The sequence below is a fragment of the Struthio camelus genome, chromosome 29 (genome assembly GCF_040807025.1).
Source record: "Struthio camelus isolate bStrCam1 chromosome 29, bStrCam1.hap1, whole genome shotgun sequence".
Taxonomy (NCBI): domain Eukaryota; kingdom Metazoa; phylum Chordata; class Aves; order Struthioniformes; family Struthionidae; genus Struthio; species Struthio camelus.
In genome coordinates this window covers 4,313,212-4,328,326 of record NC_090970.1, presented here as the reverse complement: position 1 = coordinate 4,328,326, position 15,115 = coordinate 4,313,212, and positions in this window count along the sequence as shown.

The following is a 15,115-nucleotide window of genomic DNA, read 5'->3' as shown; positions in this document are numbered from 1 at the left end:
AGCAGGTGCACGGCTGGGACGCGTGCTTTGGAGGTGACGTTGGCCGGAGCAGCTGGGAGGTGAGCATTTGGCTGATGGCTGAGGAAGTCATTGTGAGGTCACTTGTGTGTGAGGGGCTTGTAGGGCAGTGGCGGGCAGACGGCTGGGAAGGTGGCCGTGAGGTCCTGTCTTTTGGAGTGGCTGATAGGGCAGCAGGAGGCAGGTGGCTGGGAAGGTGCTTGTGAGGTGAGTGCAGAGAGAGCAGCCCAGGTTGCCCATGGCTGGGAAGTGACTCGGAGGTCCCGCCTGTCCCCGCAGTATGTAGGCCTGCAGCGTGGCTTAGACATTGGTGGTGAAATCTAGGCTTGACAGTGTGTGCGTGGTGTGGAAATTGTGCCCCATGAAAAGAGAGGGGCCTGGTGAGATTTGTCTCAGCCTGGGCAACATTCATGGGAAATGAGAACACTGCCCCAAATTTGCTCCCCAGCCTTGCCCACGGTTATGGAACATGGGAAGCACCAGGGTCCCACGTAAAGCCCTCTGGATGATGCGTGTTAAGGGCCTAGTTGCTCTTTTCTGGCATCTCATCTCTCTCCTAAGCACCGCAGACTGAGAAACCTTGCTGAGGCCTTTTCAAAACAAAGAGCCTGCTTTGGTGCCTGAAGGAGGAAGGCTGCGTCCTGTCCCATCCTGTCCTACATCCTCCTTTGACAAGAAGAGTGACCCACGGGAGAAACCTGTCTTGAGGCTTGCCAAAGCATCGCAGCCCATGGCCACCCTTTTGTGCTGTTTGACCTCACATGATTTTGATCCCGTCTTTAACAAGTGCCAAACCCCTAACATAGCCCCAAACCCCAGCTTCCCACACAGGTCTGCCCTGTGCAGAGACCTGTTGGTGCAGGGGCACAGAAGTGACCTCTGCCGTGACCCATCTTAGATTTTTCACAGCCTTTGTCACCATCTGGTCACGTTCCTGAAGGAGTTAGCCAGTTTTGGAAACTAACTGTGGGGAGGGAAGGTGATTGATTGCTTTGCAGAACATGGAGGGAAATCTCTCTGCTCTCTCCCTGGCTGTGCCACCTCCATGGCAGTGACCTACTGAGCCCAGAGATGACACGGGCTGAGGTCACAGGGGGACGTGCCGCATCACAGAGAGGTCTCTCCCCGGTGCCATGGGAGAGCCCTCACTTCCCTGCAAGGCCAGGGCACGGCTCACACACTCCCCACTGCTGCCCTTCAGAGCTACTCCCCAGCAAGGAGGGAGGCCAGGAGGCAGTGGGGCTGCACTGGGGCTCCTCACCAACAGGCACAAGAGCAGGGACACATTGGAGAGGAATTGTGGGGGACGAGACAGGAGACAAGAGAGTCCTTTTTCCCTGGAGGGAGAGGCGAGCCGAAGGAAAGGGGCCAAACGAGATGGAGACTGCTGGACCAAGAACATTAGCCCAGACCACGGATACTTGTTTTCCAGCACTCTGGCAGCTCTCCGCCAAGGGTAAGGGATTGAGGAACTCCTTCCTGAGGTGTCACACAGAGACTGTGAAATGCAAAAACAGTTGTGGGACCTGGGCTGTGGGGGTGTCTGGACAGGGCTGGGGGCGGCCACAAGAGCCCTGCTGGAGGGTCCCGTCTGGCTCAGGGCACAATGGGGCAGGCAGGAGTGCTGGGTCCTGGGTCTGGGGCTGTCCTGAGCCCCGAGGCTCCTGTGGGGCTGGCTCCATCCCCTCCTGGTAGGGTGGGGGGGTCAATCCAGGTGCAGGTGTCTCTGGGAGAGGGAGATCCCCCTTGGGGTCTGGCTCTGGCAGGAAAGGGGTCCTGGCTCCCAGAGGCTGCAATGTCCACCAGATCCCAGGGGCATCTCAAGAGCCTGCTGGAAATGCCCACAGAGGACATGAAACCTTCCCCTTGTAATAACCCTCAGCATGGCACCTGACCCACCACCAACGATGGTGGGAGGAAGGAGCTGCCTGCTGGGTCATGTGTCTGCAATGTTGCCATGGCATCGCCCCCAGTGCTGCCCTGCTACTGGCTGACAAGAGGAGGAGGTTTGGGTTGGGCTGACTGATGTCTCTATCAGCCAATCACAGTCCAGCATGTGGGTTAAAGACACTTATAAGTGGGGCGGGAGCAAAGCAGGAGAGCAGGAGTGGGAGTGAATGGGTGTGTAGGTCTGTTCCCACACTAGCCCTGGCCCTGGCCTTGACCCTGGGACAGGGGCAGTGGTGCTGGCAGCAAGGTTCCTTTCCTCCAGGAGCTACCAGCGGAGTTAGGACCGTGGGACAGAGTGGACTGGGCCCCAGGCGAACTGCCCTGCAAGCCAGACATGCTGGCTGGCCATGAGAAGCTGCAGCGGGGCAGCGCAGTAGGGCTGGGTGAGCTTTGTCTGCAAGATGGGAATGCTCTTTCTGCCCTTGGATTGGTGGAGGTGGGAAGGGAGCAGGAGCAGAGGTGTGAGTGGATGTTCAGAGGAAGTGCTTGTTGCTGCCTCTTGGAGGACTAGAAGGAAACAGAAGGGCTGGAGAGTGGGCCTGGCTGTGATTTGGGGGCATTTGGGGGTGGTGTCCTGGCTGCTGGCCTGTGTGGTGGTGTGGCCTGTGTGTGCCTGCTGCAGAGGGATGTGCTGACTGTCCACGCTGTGTGAGGGGAGGGGTGGGGGTGAGGTGTGTGCCAGAAGTTGGGTGGCGTGTGGTGGGGAGAGGCGGTGGCCCCAGGGTGTTGGTGCTCAGTGTGCAGGAGGAGGCGTGTGGAGAGAGCAGTGCTGTGCGTGCGGAGTGCCATGAGGCTGGGGAGGTGGGGAGCGCTGCAAGGTGAGCAGGTGCCTTGGCTGCTGGGGCCCCGGCTGCCCTGGTGGCCCCATGAGCCAGGCACGCTGGCAGCCGGCTGCCTTCTGCCCGCTCAGCTTCATGCCTGGAGTTTCCTCCGCTCTTGCCAGGCTCTGTAGCCAGGACCCACCCGAAAGTGCAGGGAGCGCTTCTCCTTGCTCTGAGAGCTGTACAAGGCATGCTTTTCCCTCCTTTCCTCTTGGCTGCTTTTTGTGGGGAGAGCTTTGGTCTTGCAGCAGTGTTGGCTGAAGGAGCAGAAGGTCGTGGGAGTTGCTCGTTCCCGGCTGGGCGTTAGCGTGCTGGAAGGTGTTTGGAGGAGTGAAGGCCTTGTGGAGAGGTGTTCTTGGGAGAGGGGCAGGTGTGTTCTTGGGAGAGGACTCTGGAGGGGGGCTGATGGCTCCCTGTGCCAAATCTCCCTGGACAAGGAGTGCCTTGGAGGAGGGAAGGCAAGGCAAGGGTGGCCTGCGAGGGATGCGCAGCCCAGGTCTCTCTTCCTTCCAGCTGCCGTCTCGGCAAGTTCCTGCACCGTCCTGCTGCAGGGTGAGCTTTGTGTGCTGCAGCAGGGCAGCGAGAGAGCCCCCTTGGGCAGGCAGGAGCGTGCGAGGTGCTGATGTGGGGAAGGTGGTGGTGTTGGCTTGAGGTTTGGGTGGATGTGAGGAGCCCCACGGAGCTCTAGGGGCATTGCTGCGAGTGTGTGGAGCCAAGGGAGTGGTGGTGAGCACAGGCGTCCTCCAAGCAGCCTGCCGGCTTGTGGGCAGGCATTGTGGACGCTGAGCGCTGGAAGCCCTTTCCCCTTGGGGTTTTCTCCCTGAGCGCTTTGAGAGTTGCCACTCCTTTTTTGGGAGGTGAGGAGCGTCCTAGAGCCTTTGCATTGTGACCACTCTTGTTTTTCGGACTGCTCCCTGCTGACGCCGTGATGGGGTCGTGTCCTTGCAGGCCTGAGAAATGCAGGGGCCAAAGAGTGGAGCACTAGGGGGTCAAGTGCTTGCTAAGGGAAGAGAGGGAAGTGGTCCTTCCTCTGGGCTGCTGCCTGGTGCTGGTTGGGAGGAGAGCTCCTGGCACCAGACGTGAGGACAAACCAGCTTGGCTCTGCCACACGCCCAGCTCCTTCAGTGGGTGGCTTAGCTGGTGCTCTCGGGCTCTGCCTGGGCCATGCCAGGGGGGACCCTGGAGGCCAAGTACTTACTATGTTGGCTTTTCCATGTGGCACTCGCACTGCTGAAAGCTGCTGGCTTGGCTCGAGGCTTTGCTTGGCAGAGAAATCCCCGGCCTTGCTGAGGCAGGGCAAGGCAAAGGCTTGAGAGCAGTAGAAGCCTTGTGCCGTTTCCCTGGTTGCAAGTGTGCTTGTCTAAGGCTGGTGCACTGGCCCTGTCCGTGCTGCTGAGTGTGTCTGTGTGCAGCCGTGTGGTCATTGGTGAGCTCCCTGAGCACGGCCCGAGAGAGGGGGAGTGTTGCCAAAGAGTTTTGTCCTCCTTCCTTGAAGCCCCAAAGGGCCCCTCAGTAGGGAGGCCTGTGGGGTGAGGGCCTTGAGGGCACGTGAGGCACAAGAGAGAGGCAAGAGCTGGCGTGATGCGCCTCCTGGGAGAGCACTTGCCCTCTGCTTTGTGGGGGTGGGAAGGGAGCAGGCTCCGGGGTGAGCCGGGATGTTCAGAGGAAGTGCCTGCTGAAAGGCTGTGGAGGACTAGAAGCAAGCAGAAGGGTTGGAGAGTGGGTCTTGGTGTGTTTTGGGGCCCTTGCCCATGGTCGCTTCTGCTCGGAAAAACTGCCTGTCGGAGGGCTCCGAGAGAGGCTGTGCCCACGCGGCACGCCGTGGCCTGGCCGTTGGTGGTGCTGCGTGCCTCTTGCTGGGCCCTGAGACCTGTGGCCCTGGAAGCAGCCTGAAGGGTGTTGGCAGAGCAGCTCTGAGCGTGGCAGCTGTTGTGCTTTCCTAAGAGCCTTGGAGGCTGGGGAAGGGCCCGTCCTCCCCTTGCCGTTGTCATTAGCCCTGCTGGCGGGAGCTAATGGGGGAAGAGCTGCTGAGTGCTGCCTCTGCTGGTGTCCCCAGGTGAGATGCCCTCGCCTCAGTCCTTCCCCGTGTCCCAAACTGTCAGGGCCCCAAACCAGAGAGTGCTTGTTGTCCTTGATGTGTAGGGGATGTGCTGGCTTGGTTCAGTCCCTCCTTGGGGCAGGAAGTGGCCTTTGGAGTTGCGGGAAGGCTTCTTGCTCTGACTGGGCCATGGGGCCCTGCTGTCTTCCGCTTCATGGTCGCTGCTCCCACACAATCGGCCCCTTAGGAAATGTTGCCAGGAATCCCTTGCAGGCCTTTCTCCAATTCCTGAGCTTCACGGGCTCGGTGCGGGTACTGGCTGGGCAGAAGGTGATCTTCTCTTGGGGCAGGAAGTGGCCCGTCCTGGGTGTTTTGCTGCACTAGGAGCAGTGTGAGGCGCCAGGGTGAGTGAGGGAGACCGTTCAGGAGGTGTCTCAGCCTTGGGGAGAGCAGGGGCAGCTGCAGGGGGCAACAGCCATGAGGTCCCTAGTGTCTGCGAGAGCTGGGCCAGAAAATCCCCACTGCCCAATCAGTTCTTTGTCGGTAGCTGAGAGGCCAGCAGGGGCCGTGTGGCTCGGCTGCTGATTCTGAGGTCCCTTGGGGCTGAGGAGCTGAGAGGCCAGCTGCAGGAACAAGGCTGGCGTGTTGTCTGTAAGGTCCCTTCTGCAACGGTTCGTGATTGGCTAGCAGGAGGCGTGTGGCTGGGGAGGTGCTGGTGAGGTGTCTTCTAGGTGAGCAGTTGCTGGGGCAGCAGCAGGTGCACGGCTGGGACGCGTGCTTTGGAGGTGACGTTGGCCGGAGCAGCTGGGAGGTGAGCATTTGGCTGATGGCTGAGGAAGTTATTGTGAGGTCACTTGTGTGTCAGGGGCTTGTAGGGCAGTGGCAGGCAGACGGCTGGGAAGGTGGCCGTGAGGTCCTGTCTTTTGGAGTGGCTGATAGGGCAGCAGGAGGCAGGTGGCTGGGAAGGTGCTTGTGAGGTGAGTGCAGAGAGAGCAGCCCAGGTTGCCCATGGCTGGGAAGTGACTCGGAGGTCCCGCCTGTCCCAACAGGCTGCCTGGCCTGCAGCGTGGCTTAGACATTGGTGGTGAAATCTAGGCTTGACAGTGTGTGCGTGGTGTGGAAATTGTGCCCCATGAAAAGAGAGGGGCCTGGTGAGATTTGTCTCAGCCTGGGCAACATTCATGGGAAATGAGAACACTGCCCCAAATTTGCTCCCCAGCCTTGCCCACGGTTATGGAACATGGGAAGCACCAGGGTCCCACGTAAAGCCCTCTGGATGATGCGTGTTAAGGGCCTAGTTGCTCTTTTCTGGCATCTCATCTCTCTCCTAAGCACCGCAGACTGAGAAACCTTGCTGAGGCCTTTTCAAAACAAAGAGCCTGCTTTGGTGCCTGAAGGAGGAAGGCTGCGTCCTGTCCCATCCTGTCCTACATCCTCCTTTGACAAGAAGAGTGACCCACGGGAGAAACCTGTCTTGAGGCTTGCCAAAGCATCGCAGCCCATGGCCACCCTTTTGTGCTGTTTGACCTCACATGATTTTGATCCCGTCTTTAACAAGTGCCAAACCCCTAACATAGCCCCAAACCCCAGCTTCCCACACAGGTCTGCCCTGTGCAGAGACCTGTTGGTGCAGGGGCACAGAAGTGACCTCTGCCGTACCCCATCTTAGATTTTTCACAGCCTTTGTCACCATCTGGTCACGTTCCTGAAGGAGTTAGCCAGTTTTGGAAACTAACTGTGGGGAGGGAAGGTGATTGATTGCTTTGCAGAACATGGAGGGAAATCTCTCTGCTCTCTCCCTGGCTGTGCCATCTCCATGGCAGTGACCTACTGAGCCCAGAGATGACACGGGCTGAGGTCACAGGGGGACGTGCCGCATCACAGAGAGGTCTCTCCCCGGTGCCATGGGAGAGCCCTCACTTCCCTGCAAGGCCAGGGCACGGCTCACACACTCCCCACTGCTGCCCTTCAGAGCTACTCCCCAGCAAGGAGGGAGGCCAGGAGGCAGTGGGGCTGCACTGGGGCTCCTCACCAACAGGCACAAGAGCAGGGACACATTGGAGAGGAATTGTGGGGGACGAGACAGGAGACAAGAGAGTCCTTTTTCCCTGGAGGGAGAGGCGAGCCGAAGGAAAGGGGCCAAACGAGATGGAGACTGCTGGACCAAGAACATTAGCCCAGACCACGGATACTTGTTTTCCAGCACTCTGGCAGCTCTCCGCCAAGGGTAAGGGATTGAGGAACTCCTTCCTGAGGTGTCACACAGAGACTGTGAAATGCAAAAACAGTTGTGGGACCTGGGCTGTGGGGGTGTCTGGACAGGGCTGGGGGCGGCCACAAGAGCCCTGCTGGAGGGTCCCGTCTGGCTCAGGGCACAATGGGGCAGGCAGGAGTGCTGGGTCCTGGGGCTGGGGCTGTCCTGAGCCCCGAGGCTCCTGTGGGGCTGGCTCCATCCCCTCCTGGTAGGGTGGGGGGGTCAATCCAGGTGCAGGTGTCTCTGGGAGAGGGAGATCCCCCTTGGGGTCTGGCTCTGGCAGGAAAGGGGTGCTGGCTCCCAGAGGCTGCAATGTCCAGCAGATCCCAGGGGCATCTCAAGAGCCTGCTGGAAATGCCCACAGAGGACATGAAACCTTCCCCTTGTAATAACCCTCAGCATGGCACCAGACCCACCACCAACGATGGTGGGAGGAAGGAGCTGCCTGCTGGGTCATGTGTCTGCAATGTTGCCATGGCATCGCCCCCAGTGCTGCCCTGCTACTGGCTGACAAGAGGAGGAGGTTTGGGTTGGGCTGACTGATGTCTCTATCAGCCAATCACAGTCCAGCATGTGGGTTAAAGACACTTATAAGTGGGGCGGGAGCAAAGCAGGAGAGCAGGAGTGGGAGTGAATGGGTGTGTAGGTCTGTTCCCACACTAGCCCTGGCCCTGGCCTTGACCCTGGGACAGGGGCAGTGGTGCTGGCAGCAAGGTTCCTTTCCTCCAGGAGCTACCAGCGGAGTTAGGACCGTGGGACAGAGTGGACTGGGCCCCAGGCGAACTGCCCTGCAAGCCAGACATGCTGGCTGGCCATGAGAAGCTGCAGCGGGGCAGCGCAGTAGGGCTGGGTGAGCTTTGTCTGCAAGATGGGAATGCTCTTTCTGCCCTTGGATTGGTGGAGGTGGGAAGGGAGCAGGAGCAGAGGTGTGAGTGGATGTTCAGAGGAAGTGCTTGTTGCTGCCTCTTGGAGGACTAGAAGGAAACAGAAGGGCTGGAGAGTGGGCCTGGCTGTGATTTGGGGGCATTTGGGGGTGGTGTCCTGGCTGCTGGCCTGTGTGGTGGTGTGGCCTGTGTGTGCCTGCTGCAGAGGGATGTGCTGACTGTCCACGCTGTGTGAGGGGAGGGGTGGGGGTGAGGTGTGTGCCAGAAGTTGGGTGGCGTGTGGTGGGGAGAGGCGGTGGCCCCAGGGTGTTGGTGCTCAGTGAGCAGGAGGAGGCGTGTGGAGAGAGCAGTGCTGTGCGTGGGGAGTGCCATGAGGCTGGGGAGGTGGGGAGCGCTGCAAGGTGAGCAGGTGCCTTGGCTGCTGGGGCCCCGGCTGCCCTGGTGGCCCCATGAGCCAGGCACGCTGGCAGCCGGCTGCCTTCTGCCCGCTCAGCTTCACGCCTGGAGTTTCCTCCGCTCTTGCCAGGCTCTGTAGCCAGGACCCACCCGAAAGTCCAGGGAGCGCTTCTCCTTGCTCTGAGAGCTGTACAAGGCATGCTTTTCCCTCCTTTCCTCTTGGCTGCTTTTTGTGGGGAGAGCTTTGGTCTTGCAGCAGTGTTGGCTGAAGGAGCAGAAGGTCGTGGGAGTTGCTCGTTCATGGCTGGGCGTTAGCGTGCTGGAAGGTGTTTGGAGGAGTGAAGGCCTTGTGGAGAGGTGTTCTTGGGAGAGGGGCAGGTGTGTTCTTGGGAGAGGACTCTGGAGGGGGGCTGATGGCTCCCTGTGCCAAATCTCCCTGGACAAGGAGTGCCTTGGAGGAGGGAAGGCAAGGCAAGGGTGGCCTGCGAGGGATGCGCAGCCCAGGTCTCTCTTCCTTCCAGCTGCCGTCTCGGCAAGTTCCTGCACCGTCCTGCTGCAGGGTGAGCTTTGTGTGCTGCAGCAGGGCAGCGAGAGAGCCCCCTTGGGCAGGCAGGAGCGTGCAAGGTGCTGATGTGGGGAAGGTGGTGGTGTTGGCTTGAGGTTTGGGTGGATGTGAGGAGCCCCACGGAGCTCTAGGGGCATTGCTGCGAGTGTGTGGAGCCAAGGGAGTGGTGGTGAGCACAGGCGTCCTCCAAGCAGCCTGCCGGCTTGTGGGCAGGCATTGTGGACGCTGAGCGCTGGAAGCCCTTTCCCCTTGGGGTTTTCTCCCTGAGCGCTTTGAGAGTTGCCACTCCTTTTTTGGGAGGTGAGGAGCGTCCTAGAGCCTTTGCATTGTGACCACTCTTGTTTTTCGGACTGCTCCCTGCTGACGCCGTGATGGGGTCGTGTCCTTGCAGGCCTGAGAAATGCAGGGGCCAAAGAGTGGAGCACTAGGGGGTCAAGTGCTTGCTAAGGGAAGAGAGGGAAGTGGTCCTTCCTCTGGGCTGCTGCCTGGTGCTGGTTGGGAGGAGAGCTCCTGGCACCAGACGTGAGGACAAACCAGCTTGGCTCTGCCACACGCCCAGCTCCTTCAGTGGGTGGCTTAGCTGGTGCTCTCGGGCTCTGCCTGGGCCATGCCAGGGGGGACCCTGGAGGCCAAGTACTTACTATGTTGGCTTTTCCATGTGGCACGCAGACTGCTGAAAGCTGCTGCCTTGGCTCGAGGCTTTGCTTGGCAGAGAAATCCCCGGCCTTGCTGAGGCAGGGCAAGGCAAAGGCTTGAGAGCAGTAGAAGCCTTGTGCCGTTTCCCTGGTTGCAAGTGTGCTTGTCTAAGGCTGGTGCACTGGCCCTGTCCGTGCTGCTGAGTGTGTCTGCTTGCTGCCATGTGGTCATTGGTGAGCTCCCTGAGCACGGCCCGAGAGAGGGGGAGTGTTGCCAAAGAGTTTTGTCCTCCTGCCTTGAAGCCCCAAAGGGCCCCTCAGTAGGGAGGCCTGTGGGGTGAGGGCCTTGAGGGCACGTGAGGCACAAGAGAGAGGCAAGAGCTGGCGTGATGCGCCTCCTGGGAGAGCACTTGCCCTCTGCTTTGTGGGGGTGGGAAGGGAGCAGGCTCCGGGGTGAGCCGGGATGTTCAGAGGAAATGCCTGCTGAAAGGCTGTGGAGGACTAGAAGCAAGCGGAAGGGTTGGAGAGTGGGTCTTGGTGTGTTTTGGGGCCCTTGCCCATGGTCGCTTCTGCTCGGAAAAACTGCCTTTCGGAGGGCTCCGAGAGAGGCTGTGCCCATGCGGCACGCCGTGGCCTGGCCGTTGGTGGTGCTCCGTGGCTCTTGCTGGGCCCTGAGACCTGTGGCCCTGGAAGCAGCCTGAAGGGTGTTGGCAGAGCAGCTCTGAGCGTGGCAGCTGTTGTGCTTTCCTAAGAGCCTTGGAGGCTGGGGAAGGGCCCGTCCTCCCCTTGCCGTTGTCATTAGCCCTGCTGGCGGGCCAGGGGGAAGAGCTGCTGAGTGCTGCCTCTGCTGGTGTCCCCAGCTGAGATGCCCTCGCCTCAGTCCTTCCCCGTGCCCCAAACTGTCAGGGCCCCAAACCAGAGAGTGCTTGTTGTCCTTGATGTGTAGGGGATGTGCTGGCTTGGTTCAGTCCCTCCTTGGGGAAGGAAGTGGCCTTTGGAGTTGCGGGAAGGCTTCTTGCTCTGCCTGGGCCATGGGGCCCTGCTGTCTTCCGCTTCATGGTCGCTGCTCCCACGCAATTGGCCCATCAAGAAATGTTGCCACGAATTACTTGCAGGCCTTTCTCCAGTTCCTAAGCTTCACGGGCTCGGTGTAGGTGCTGCCTGAGCAGAAGGTGATCTTCTCTTGGGGCAGGAACCGGTCCGTCCTGGGTGTTTTGCTGCACTAGGAGCAGTGTGAGGCGCCAGGGTGAATGAGGGAGACCGTTCAGGAGGTGTCTCAGCCTTGGGGAGAGCAGGGGCAGCTGCAGGGGGCAACAGCCATGAGGTCCCTAGTGTGTGCGAGAGCTGGGCCAGAAAATCCCCACTGCCCAATCAGTTCTTTGTCGGTAGCTGAGAGGCCAGCAGGGGCCCCGTGGCTCGGCTGCTGATTCTGAGGTCCCTTGGGGCTGAGGAGCTGAGAGGCCAGCTGCAGGAACAAGGCTGGCGTGTTGTCTGTAAGGTCCCTTCTGCAACGGTTCGTGATTGGCTAGCAGGAGGCGTGTGGCTGGGGAGGTGCTGGTGAGGTGGCTTCTGGCTGAGCAGTTGCTGGGGCAGCAGCAGGTGCACGGCTGGGACGCGTGCTTTGGAGGTGACGTTGGCCGGAGCAGCTGGGAGGTGAGCATTTGGCTGATGGCTGAGGAAGTCATTGTGAGGTCACTTGTGTGTGAGGGGCTTGTAGGGCAGTGGCGGGCAGACGGCTGGGAAGGTGGCCGTGAGGTCCTGTCTTTTGGAGTGGCTGATAGGGCAGCAGGAGGCAGGTGGCTGGGAAGGTGCTTGTGAGGTGAGTGCAGAGAGAGCAGCCCAGGTTGCCCATGGCTGGGAAGTGACTCGGAGGTCCCGCCTGTCCCCACAGTATGTAGGCCTGCAGCGTGGCTTAGACATTGGTGGTGAAATCTAGGCTTGACAGTGTGTGCGTGGTGTGGAAATTGTGCCCCATGAAAAGAGAGGGGCCTGGTGAGATTTGTCTCAGCCTGGGCAACATTCATGGGAAATGAGAACACTGCCCCAAATTTGCTCCCCAGCCTTGCCCACGGTTATGGAACATGGGAAGCACCAGGGTCCCACGTAAAGCCCTCTGGATGATGCGTGTTAAGGGCCTAGTTGCTCTTTTCTGGCATCTCATCTCTCTCCTAAGCACCGCAGACTGAGAAACCTTGCTGAGGCCTTTTCAAAACAAAGAGCCTGCTTTGGTGCCTGAAGGAGGAAGGCTGCGTCCTGTCCCATCCTGTCCTACATCCTCCTTTGACAAGAAGAGTGACCCACGGGAGAAACCTGTCTTGAGGCTTGCCAAAGCATCGCAGCCCATGGCCACCCTTTTGTGCTGTTTGACCTCACATGATTTTGATCCCGTCTTTAACAAGTGGCAAACCCCTAACATAGCCCCAAACCCCAGCTTCCCACACAGGTCTGCCCTGTGCAGAGACCTGTTGGTGCAGGGGCACAGAAGTGACCTCTGCCGTGACCCATCTTAGATTTTTCACAGCCTTTGTCACCATCTGGTCACGTTCCTGAAGGAGTTAGCCAGTTTTGGAAACTAACTGTGGGGAGGGAAGGTGATTGATTGCTTTGCAGAACATGGAGGGAAATCTCTCTGCTCTCTCCCTGGCTGTGCCACCTCCATGGCAGTGACCTACTGAGCCCAGAGATGACACGGGCTGAGGTCACAGGGGGACGTGCCGCATCACAGAGAGGTCTCTCCCCGGTGCCATGGGAGAGCCCTCACTTCCCTGCAAGGCCAGGGCACGGCTCACACACTCCCCACTGCTGCCCTTCAGAGCTACTCCCCAGCAAGGAGGGAGGCCAGGAGGCAGTGGGGCTGCACTGGGGCTCCTCACCAACAGGCACAAGAGCAGGGACACATTGGAGAGGAATTGTGGGGGACGAGACAGGAGACAAGAGAGTCCTTTTTCCCTGGAGGGAGAGGCGAGCCGAAGGAAAGGGGCCAAACGAGATGGAGACTGCTGGACCAAGAACATTAGCCCAGACCACGGATACTTGTTTTCCAGCACTCTGGCAGCTCTCCGCCAAGGGTAAGGGATTGAGGAACTCCTTCCTGAGGTGTCACACAGAGACTGTGAAATGCAAAAACAGTTGTGGGACCTGGGCTGTGGGGGTGTCTGGACAGGGCTGGGGGCGGCCACAAGAGCCCTGCTGGAGGGTCCCGTCTGGCTCAGGGCACAATGGGGCAGGCAGGAGTGCTGGGTCCTGGGTCTGGGGCTGTCCTGAGCCCCGAGGCTCCTGTGGGGCTGGCTCCATCCCCTCCTGGTAGGGTGGGGGGGTCAATCCAGGTGCAGGTGTCTCTGGGAGAGGGAGATCCCCCTTGGGGTCTGGCTCTGGCAGGAAAGGGGTCCTGGCTCCCAGAGGCTGCAATGTCCAGCAGATCCCAGGGGCATCTCAAGAGCCTGCTGGAAATGCCCACAGAGGACATGAAACCTTCCCCTTGTAATAACCCTCAGCATGGCACCTGACCCACCACCAACGATGGTGGGAGGAAGGAGCTGCCTGCTGGGTCATGTGTCTGCAATGTTGCCATGGCATCGCCCCCAGTGCTGCCCTGCTACTGGCTGACAAGAGGAGGAGGTTTGGGTTGGGCTGACTGATGTCTCTATCAGCCAATCACAGTCCAGCATGTGGGTTAAAGACACTTATAAGTGGGGCGGGAGCAAAGCAGGAGAGCAGGAGTGGGAGTGAATGGGTGTGTAGGTCTGTTCCCACACTAGCCCTGGCCCTGGCCTTGACCCTGGGACAGGGGCAGTGGTGCTGGCAGCAAGGTTCCTTTCCTCCAGGAGCTACCAGCGGAGTTAGGACCGTGGGACAGAGTGGACTGGGCCCCAGGCGAACTGCCCTGCAAGCCAGACATGCTGGCTGGCCATGAGAAGCTGCAGCGGGGCAGCGCAGTAGGGCTGGGTGAGCTTTGTCTGCAAGATGGGAATGCTCTTTCTGCCCTTGGATTGGTGGAGGTGGGAAGGGAGCAGGAGCAGAGGTGTGAGTGGATGTTCAGAGGAAGTGCTTGTTGCTGCCTCTTGGAGGACTAGAAGGAAACAGAAGGGCTGGAGAGTGGGCCTGGCTGTGATTTGGGGGCATTTGGGGGTGGTGTCCTGGCTGCTGGCCTGTGTGGTGGTGTGGCCTGTGTGTGCCTGCTGCAGAGGGATGTGCTGACTGTCCACGCTGTGTGAGGGGAGGGGTGGGGGTGAGGTGTGTGCCAGAAGTTGGGTGGCGTGTGGTGGGGAGAGGCGGTGGCCCCAGGGTGTTGGTGCTCAGTGTGCAGGAGGAGGCGTGTGGAGAGAGCAGTGCTGTGCGTGCGGAGTGCCATGAGGCTGGGGAGGTGGGGAGCGCTGCAAGGTGAGCAGGTGCCTTGGCTGCTGGGGCCCCGGCTGCCCTGGTGGCCCCATGAGCCAGGCACGCTGGCAGCCGGCTGCCTTCTGCCCGCTCAGCTTCATGCCTGGAGTTTCCTCCGCTCTTGCCAGGCTCTGTAGCCAGGACCCACCCGAAAGTCCAGGGAGCGCTTCTCCTTGCTCTGAGAGCTGTACAAGGCATGCTTTTCCCTCCTTTCCTCTTGGCTGCTTTTTGTGGGGAGAGCTTTGGTCTTGCAGCAGTGTTGGCTGAAGGAGCAGAAGGTCGTGGGAGTTGCTCGTTCATGGCTGGGCGTTAGCGTGCTGGAAGGTGTTTGGAGGAGTGAAGGCCTTGTGGAGAGGTGTTCTTGGGAGAGGGGCAGGTGTGTTCTTGGGAGAGGACTCTGGAGGGGGGCTGATGGCTCCCTGTGCCAAATCTCCCTGGACAAGGAGTGCCTTGGAGGAGGGAAGGCAAGGCAAGGGTGGCCTGCGAGGGATGCGCAGCCCAGGTCTCTCTTCCTTCCAGCTGCCGTCTCGGCAAGTTCCTGCACCGTCCTGCTGCAGGGTGAGCTTTGTGTGCTGCAGCAGGGCAGCGAGAGAGCCCCCTTGGGCAGGCAGGAGCGTGCAAGGTGCTGATGTGGGGAAGGTGGTGGTGTTGGCTTGAGGTTTGGGTGGATGTGAGGAGCCCCACGGAGCTCTAGGGGCATTGCTGCGAGTGTGTGGAGCCAAGGGAGTGGTGGTGAGCACAGGCGTCCTCCAAGCAGCCTGCCGGCTTGTGGGCAGGCATTGTGGACGCTGAGCGCTGGAAGCCCTTTCCCCTTGGGGTTTTCTCCCTGAGCGCTTTGAGAGTTGCCACTCCTTTTTTGGGAGGTGAGGAGCGTCCTAGAGCCTTTGCATTGTGACCACTCTTGTTTTTCGGACTGCTCCCTGCTGACGCCGTGATGGGGTCGTGTCCTTGCAGGCCTGAGAAATGCAGGGGCCAAAGAGTGGAGCACTAGGGGGTCAAGTGCTTGCTAAGGGAAGAGAGGGAAGTGGTCCTTCCTCTGGGCTGCTGCCTGGTGCTGGTTGGGAGGAGAGCTCCTGGCACCAGACGTGAGGACAAACCAGCTTGGCTCTGCCACACGCCCAGCTCCTTCAGTGGGTGGCTTAGCTGGTGCTCTCGGGCTCTGCCTGGGCCATGCCAG